Source organism: Tachyglossus aculeatus, chromosome 4 (genome assembly GCF_015852505.1).
Source record: "Tachyglossus aculeatus isolate mTacAcu1 chromosome 4, mTacAcu1.pri, whole genome shotgun sequence".
NCBI lineage: Eukaryota > Metazoa > Chordata > Mammalia > Monotremata > Tachyglossidae > Tachyglossus > Tachyglossus aculeatus.
The window spans coordinates 16,317,499-16,326,610 of record NC_052069.1 but is presented as its reverse complement, the minus strand read 5'-3'; the positions used below and the strand labels follow the sequence as shown (position 1 = coordinate 16,326,610).

Below are 9,112 nucleotides of genomic sequence, written 5' to 3'. Positions count from 1 at the left end.
TAGAAACCAGTGCTGCTGCTTACTTTGCAAGCCCAGAGGACTGTGTGTACAACATAGCTCACACTACGAGCTGCCTGGGCCAGAGAGATGACTCCACAATCCAGAAGACCCTTGGACCAAGACCAACTGTCCCTATCACTGATTGTGGGGTACCTGTCAGTCAGTCAATCGTATTTATTGAGCACTGACTGTGTGCAGAGCACTGTACTAAGCTCTTGAGAGAGTACAACAGACTCATCCCCTGCCTACAATGGGCTTACGGTCTAGAGAGCAAAATAGACGTTGTTATATATAAATAAATTATAGATATGTATGTAATTAATTCATTCATTCAATTGCATTTATTGAGTACTTACTGTGTGCAGAGCACTGTACTAAACGCTTGGGAAGTACAAGTCAGCAACATATAGAGACAGTCCCTACCCAACAACGGACTCACAGTCTAGAAGGGGGAGACAGACAACAAAACAAAACATGTAGACATGTGTCAAAATTGTCAGAACAAATAGAATTATAGCTATATGCACATCATTAACAAAATATATATATATATAAGTATATAAGCATACATATAAGTATATAAGTGTATATAAGTGCTGTAGGACTATGCAGGGGGATGAAAAAGGAGCAAGTCAGCAAGACAGCAAGTCCGTTGCCCCTTCTGTCTTTTGCTTTTTTTCAGTGGTATTTGTTAGACACTCACTATGTGCCAGACCATGTACTAAGCGCTGGGATAGATACAAGATTGTCAGGTTGGACACAGTCCATGTCCCACTTGGGCTCACAGCCTTAATTCCCATTTTAATAATAAAAATAATAATGTTGGTATTTATTCAGCACTTACTATGTGCCAGGCACTGTTCTAAGCGCTGGGGTAGATACATGGGAATCAGGTTGTCCCACCTGGGGCTCACAGTCTTCATCCCCATTTTACAAATGAAGGAACTGAGGCACAGATAAGTTAAGTGACTTGCCCAAGGTCACACAGCTGGCAAGTGGCAGAGCCGGCTCCTGAGCCCGAGTTTTTTCCACTAAGCCACGCTGCCTTATAAGCAATCAATCAATCGTATTTGTTGAGTGCTTACTGTGTGCAGAGCACTGCACTAAGCGCTTGGGAAGTACAAGTTGACAACATATAGAGACAGTCCCTACCCAACAGTGGGCTTACAGTCTAGAATTTATACAGTTGAGGAAATTGAGGCTCAGATTAAGTGACCTGTCCAAGGTCACATAGCAGACAAGGGGCACAGCCAGGATTAGAATTCCCTGGCCAGTGCTCTTTCCATTAGGCCATGCTGTTTCTCACACTGCTGGCTTTTTTTGTGCTCTGCATCAAGGCAACGACACACTGATGATTTTCAAGGTGAAATGTATGGCTCTAAAGAACAGGTCCCTCTCAGGATCACGTCTGAAGAGTTTCCAGTCCTCTACCAGTCTCGGCTATGGGAGGGAGAGTCAAACAGAGGCCTACCCATTCCATTCCTAGCTTGGGCAGTGGCTAGTGAGTGGAAGGCCATCTACTACAAGTCAAAATCACTTGCGCTCGGCGGCAGCAGCGTGGGAGAGAGTCAAGGTTGGAGAAGGCAATGACAAACCACTTTCATATTTTTACCAAGAAAACTCTATGGATACATTACTAGAATGATGCAGATGGAGGTGGGGTGTTCTGGAAGAGATATGGGATTAGACAAGCAGCATGGCTCAGTGGAAAGAGCCCGGGCTTTGGAGTCAGAGATCACGGGTTCAAATCCCAGCTCCACCAAATGTCAGCTGTGTGACTTTGGGCAAGTCATTCAAGTTCTCTGTGCCTCAGTTCCCTCATTTGTAAAATGAGGAGTGGGCTCACAGTCTAGAAGTCCTCTGAATTCCAGGCCCGTGTTCCATGAGCAAAGAGGTGGACAGCGCTTAGAACAGTGTTTTGCACATAGTGAGTGCTTGACAAATGCCATTATTATCATTATTATCATTAGGCAGTGAAAGCCTCCCGCCTTACCTCCTTCCCCTCCCCACAGCACCTGTATATATGTTTGTACACATTTATTTCTCTATTTATTTATTTATTTATTTAGTTTGTACATATTCTATTTATTTTATTTTGTTAATATGTTTTGTTTTGTTCTCTGTCTCCCCCTTCTCGACTGTGAGCCCACTGTTGGGTAGGGACCATCTCTGTGTGTTGCCAACTTGTACTTCCCAAGCGCTTAGTACAGTGCTGTGCACACGGTAAGCGCTCAATAAATATGATTGAATTGAATTGAATTGAGGATGAAGACTGTGAGCCCCACGTGGGACAACCTGATCACCTTGTATCCCCCAAGCGCTTAGAACAGTGCTTTGCACATAGTAAGCACTTAACAAATACCATCATTATTATTGTGTGTCCGTGGAGTTGCTATGGGTCAGAAACAACTTGACAGCATAAGATGAGACAATACAGGGAGAATAGGAGCCACTATTAGAACTATCTTTACTCTAAAGTTTTCTTCACTTCTCTTTCCAGGCTGAAATCCTAGAGGACTAGAATATTTGGGAGAGTAAAGACCAAGACCAAGAAGAGCATGGTATGGACTGTGAACCAAAAGTTGAAATTTAAGATGGAAAAATGCAAAGTGGCTCTCTGATTTATGAACAGAGCCGAAACCCAGGATATTAATTAAGATCACTGTATTACTTAATAATGAGATTAAATTGACTTATAACAAGTTATAATGCTTACATTCTTTGTCTTTGCATTGCTAATTGCACTTTTTCATTTTTACTGTTGCTAAATTATAGGGTATGCTGTACTTGAGAAAGAAAAAGATGGATTTATATATGCAGAACGATAGAGCTATGCACTGGGAAATGAAATAAAAAATGTTTAAAATAATAATGAGAAAGCCAATGTTATTTTCTGCCATACATAATCCCCATTCCCATGATAAGTGTTACTACAAAGTACTGAGCTAAGCAATCTTTCTGCAGCGTACTAGGAGAGCAGCCCCTTAGTAGAATGCAAGAAATTCTAAAAAACAGAGTGATGCTCAGAATCAAGAAGCTGCATGGCCTAGTAGAAAGAGGATAGATCTGGAACTCAAGAGAACTGAGTTCTAATCAGTCAGTCATCAATCAATTGGATTTATTGAGCGCTTACTGTGTGCAGAACACTCTATTAAGTGCTTGAGAGAGTACAATATAACTATAAATGGGCACATTTGCTGCCCACAGTGAGTTTACAGTCCAGAAGGGAGAGACAGATATTAATCCCAGCTCTGCCCCTTGACTTCTGGGTGACATTAAGACACATAAATGTCTCTGTTCCTCAGTTCCCTCATCCGTAAAATGGGGATTCAATACCTGTTCTCCCCATATACTTTTACTGGAGCTCACGCGGGGCAAGATTATGTTCAACTTGATTTTCTTGTACCCATGTCAGTGATTGGCACATAGAAAGCACTTAAAAAGACACCAAAAACATTATTAATTTTAAATTCATTCAATTGTATTTTTTGAGTGCTTACTGTTTGCAGAGCACTGTACTAAGCACTTGGGAAGTATAATTCAGCATCAAATAGAGACAATCCCTGCCCACAATGGGCTCACAGTCTAGAAGGGGGAAGACAGACATCAAACCAAGTAAACAGGCATCAGTAGCAACATTATAAATCAATAAAATTATAGATATATACACATTGTGAGCCCCATGTGGGACAACCTGATCACCTTGTATCCCCCCAGCACTTAGAACAGTGCTTCACACATAGTAAATGCTTAATAAATACCATCATTATCATTGATAAAAGTTAATAGAATTATTACTATAAATATGTACATAGATACACAAGCGCTGTGGGGCAGGGAGGGGGGTACAGCAAAGGGAGAGAGTCAGGGCGATGGGGAGGGGCAGAGGAAAAGGGGGACTTAGTCTGGGAAGGCCTCCTGGAGGAGATGAGCTTTCAGTAGGGCTTTGAAGGGGGGAAGTGTACTAGTTTGGTGGATTTAAGTAGGAAGGGCATTCCAGGCCAGAGGTAGGATATGGGCCAGGGGTTGACGGCAGGACAGGCAAGAAGAAGGCACAGTGAGGAGGTTAGCAGCAGAGGAGTGGAGTGGGTGGGCTGGGCTCTGGAGAGAAGGGAGGTAAGGTAGGAGGAGGCAAGATGATGGAGAGCTTTGAAACCAAGAGTGAGGAGTTTTTGCTTGATTCGGTGGTTGACAGGCAACAACTGGAGATTTTTGAGGAGAAGGGTGACGTGCCCTGAATGTTTCTGTAGAAAAATAATCCGGGCAGCAGAGTGAAGTATAGACTGAAACGGGGAAAGACAAGAGGTTGGGTGATCAGAAAGGAAAGTTCAGAAAGATCAGAAACCACCTGTGGGTGTGAGAGTGGACATTGAGATACACAGTGGACATTACGGTGGCACACGGCATAAGGTCATAATGACAAATGTGCTATTTTGGAGAAGTAATCATAATAATGATTGTGCTATTTATTAAGCACTTTCAATGAGCCAAGAACTATATTAAACCCTAGGGTAGATACAAGATTCTCTGGTCTGACGTAGTCCCTGTCCCACAAGGGGCTCACTGTCTAAGGGGGAGGGAGAATGAGGATTTAATCCTCATTTTAAAGATGAGGAAACTGAGGCACAGAGAAGTTAAGCCACTTGCCTAAATTGGTACAGCAGGCAAATGGCAGAGTCAGGATTAGAACCCAGATCCTCCAACTCCCAGGCCTGTGCTCTTCTCACCCTGGGGTTTATTACAGTGCTTGGCATATACTAAGTGCTTAATAAATACCACAGTCATTAGCATGCCGTGTGCCCAGTGTAGCCACTGGATGTCTGTGTGTCTCAGCATTCACTCTCTCACCCAACGGGAAACCAGTTGACTGAACCCTTCAGTTGAGAGAGTGTGGTCATAATTTTGCGGCTCTTCCTTTGGAAGCTGCGAAGAAGCACTATGGCCTCCAAAGTGAAACTGACACCAAGGGCTTCATTCAAAGGAAAAACCTTGATGGGGAATTGAGGTTGGTAGTGAGCAGCAGCAGAAATGGGAGAGAGTTCAGAGAGGTGTTTGAAATCCATGGCTCCGATAACATATCACTGTGGGAAAGGACTCTCTCTCTCTCTCTTTTGGTTTGTTACCCGAAATAAAACTGTATCCTCGCTGGCAGTCTCCAAGAGGTAAGCTTCTCATTTCTCCCCTAACAATTTGATCCTCCATTCTCTTCTGACAGTCAGAGATGGCCCATCCTTCCTGGAAATGTCATCTGGCTTTTCACTTGGAGAGAAGGCGATGCTGACATTCTACTCTTCCTGTGTTTCCCTGGAGAAAGTTTAATCTCCGTAACCTTGTGGATATTTAAGGAAAGCCAATGGCCAGATAAGGTTGCCTTGTGACAGCCAGCGGGAAGTCTTACAGACAGCACTTTGTCGAAGGGGACGTGGGCTAACATCTGGCTTTTGGGCAGGAAAGCAAATAGGATTGCCCACTATTACTGCTCGTAGTTACAGGGCAAAGCTTTTGGGAGTATTGCTGGAACATGGTGATATTCCGGCAATGAGAGAAGAGGTCAAGGAGACTGAAAAAGCACCTGGAATTGGATGTTACTTGGATGATAAAATGAACTTGGTCTAAATCATGTGATCTAACCGTTCAGTCAGTTATGCAAGAGGCCCAGAATAAGAAGGCTTCTTAAGCTTCTCTTCCTCTAGGAGAAGCAGTGTGGCTTAATGGAAAGAGCACAGGCTTGGGAGTCAGAAGTCGTGGGTTCTAATCCCACCTCCGCCACTTGTCAGCAGTGTGACTTCGGGCAAGTCAATTATCTCCTCTGGGCCTCAGTTACCTCATCTTTAAAATGGAGGCTAATAATAATAATGGCATTTGTTAAGCACTTACTATAAACTGAGCCTGCCTAAACTGAGACTGTCTCTGAGTGTATTTATTAAGCCCTTACTACATGCCAGATGCTGTACTAAGCTCTGGGATGGGTAATAATAATCAATAATGATGGTATTTGTTAAGCACTTACTATGTGCAAAGCACTGTTCTCAACGCTGCGGAGGATACAAGGTGATCAGGTTGTCCCACGTGGGGCTCACAGTCTTAATCCCCATTTTACAGATGAGGTAACTGAGGCCCAGAGAAATTAAGTGATTTGCCCAAAGTCACACAGCTGACAAGTGGGGGATCTGGGATTTGAACCCATGACCTCTTACTCCCAAGCCCGGGCTCTTTCCACTGAGCCACGCTGCTTGTGAGCCCCACGTGGGACAACCTAATTACCTTGTATCTACCCCAGCCTTAGAACAGTGCTTAACATATTGTAAGCGCTTAACAAATAGCATTATTATTATTCCTCTAGGCATAAGACGTCATCAGTCAAGCAATCAATGGTATTTATGGAGAGCTTGCACTCAAAGCGCTGTAGTCTACATTAAGTTCTTGGTGGACATACTTCTGACCATAAAGTCATAAGACATAGCCATGTTCTATTCTAGTGCTGAATTCTTAGGAAGCTTGGTTTCAGTGGACTTGGCAGTCATGACAGTGAAGTCAAACGTTACATAATAGTAAGTATTATTATAACATTTATTAAATGCTTACTATGTGCTAAGTGCCGGGGTAGATACAAAGCTCGCAGATTGTACCCTGGCCTTGGCCCAAGTGAGGCTCACAGATTGTGAACCCCTCAAGGGGCAGGGTGTGTGTCTAACCCTCCCCTCAATCAATCAATCAATCATATTTACTGAGCACTTAATGTGTGCAGAGCACTGTACTAAATGCTTGGGAGAGAAAAATATAACAGAGTTGGTAGACACAGCCCCTGCCCACAAAGAGAAGCAGCAAGGCTTAGTGGATACAGCACAGGCCTGGAAGTCAGAAGGTCATGGGTTCTAATCCTGGCCCCACCACATGTCTGCTGTGTGACCTTGGGCGAGTCACTTCACTTCTCTGGGCCTGAGTTACCTCAGCTGTAAAATGGGGATTAAGAGCATGGGCCCTATGTGGAACAGGGATTGTGCCCAACCTGAATACCTTGTATCTACCCCAGTGCTTAGAACAATGCTTGGCACATAGTAAGCGCTTAACAAGTACCACAATTATTATTATTATTATTATTATTATTATTATTATTAAAGAGTTTACAGTCTAGCAGGGGAGACAGATATTAAAATACATTCCCGATACATACAAAAGTGCTGTGAGGTTTAGGGTTCACCTGCGTATTCTTTCCCAAAAATTACTTAAGTGCTCTTCACATAGTAAACACTTAATAAATACTATTTCTACTACTCACAATCTTACTTCATCTCCTTTTTTACAGATGAGGTAATCAAGGCCCAAAGAAGTTAAGTGATGTATCCTAGGTCATAAAGTGGGGAAGAGGCAGGGTTGGGACTGGAGACTGGATCACCGAACTCCCAGCCTTACCTCTTTCCACTGGGTCATGCCTGCCTAGGATCAGCAAAGCTTTCCATCGAGTTTACAGGTCCCTTAATAATAATAATAATAATTATGGCATTTATGCAAAGCACTGTTCTAAGCTCTAGGGAGGTTACAAGGTGATCAGGTTGTCCCACGGGGGGCTCACAATCTTAATCCTCATTTTACAGATGAGGTAACTGAGGCCCAGAGAAGTGAAGTGACTTGCCCAAAGTCACACAGCTGACAATTGGCTGAGCAGGGTTTTGAACTCATGACCTCTGACTCCAAAGCCCGGGCTCTTTCCACTGAGCCTCGCTGCTTTGGCAGACTGATCAAAACCTCTCATTCAGTGACCTAACAATTGGGTCTTCACCATGAGCACAGAAGATCTTGGAGATAACTCCCTCGCCTGGGCAGCTCTGACCCACGACTTGCCCACAGTCCTCTATGCTTACAAAGAAAGTAGCAGCAGTGATTTTTACAGGGCCAGGGAACCCAGAGATCTCGGTGAGGTTGCCGAGACTAGAGAGTTCCTACTTCCTGCCTCTTACCCACGGTCGTTCTCTCCCCCGAAAGAAGAGCATCTAAACATGAGAGACTGAGCTGAGCCTGGTCCCATAAAAAAAAATATTGTCCATTCACTGACATGTGTTTACCCCTGAGAGGAAATCCCATTCCTACAGCAGCAACTTTCTCCTGTTAATAATGATGATTACGCTATTTGTCTACATCTACATCTCTGCCCCTGCTCTCTCCCCCTCTCTCCAGGCTCGCATCTCCTCCTGCCTTCAGGACATGTCCATCTGGATGTCTGCCCGCCACCTAAAACTCAACATGTCCAAGACTGAACTCCTTGTCTTCCCTCCCAAACCCTGCCCTCTCCCTGACTTTCCCATCTCTGTTGACGGCACTACCATCCTTCCTGTCTCACAAGTCCGCAAACTTGGTGTCATCCTCGACTCCGCTCTTTCATTCACCCCTCACATCCAAACCGTCACCAAAACCTGCCGGTCTCACCTCCGCAACATTGCCAAGATCCGCCCTTTCCTCTCCATCCACACCGCTACCCTTCTCGTTCAAGCTCTCATCCTATCCCATCTAGATTACTGCATCAGCCTTCTCTCTGATCTCCCATCCTCATGTCTCTACCCACTTCAATCCATACTTCATGCTGCTGCCCGGATTGTTTTTGTCCAGAAACGCTCTGGGCATGTTACTCCCCTCCTCAAAAATCTCCAGTGGCTACCAATCGATCTGCACATCAGGCAGAAACTCCTCACCCTGGGCTTCAAGGCTGTCCATCACCTTGCCCCGTCCTACCTCACCTCCCTTCTCTCCTTCTCCAGCCCAGCCCACACCCTCCGCTCCTCTGCTGCTAATCTCCTCACTGTACCTCATTCTCGCCTGTCCCGCCATCGAACCCCGGCCCACGTCATCCCCCGGGCCTGGAATGCCCTCCCTCTGCCCATCCGCCAAGCTAGCTCTCTTCCTCCCTTCAAGGCCCTACTGAGAGCTCACCTCCTCCAGGAGGCCTTCCCAGACTGAACCCCTTCCTTCCTCTCCCCCTCGTCCCCCTCTCCATCCCCCCCATCTTAACTCCTTCCCTTCCCCACAGCACCTGTATATATGTATATATGTTTGTACATATTTATTACTCTATTTATTTATTTATTTATTTATTTTACTTGTACATATCTATTCTATT

At 44.6% G+C, this 9,112-nt stretch overlaps 1 non-coding gene across 1 annotated transcript; it reads left to right on the top strand.

The window, feature by feature from the left end:
* Positions 1-1,390: 1,390 nt before the first annotated feature.
* LOC119927967 lies at positions 1,391-1,528 on the top strand. Its single transcript, XR_005450930.1, has one exon. It is a non-coding gene; the product is annotated as a small nucleolar RNA SNORA7 (small nucleolar RNA).
* The last annotated feature ends 7,584 nt before the right edge of the window (positions 1,529-9,112 follow it).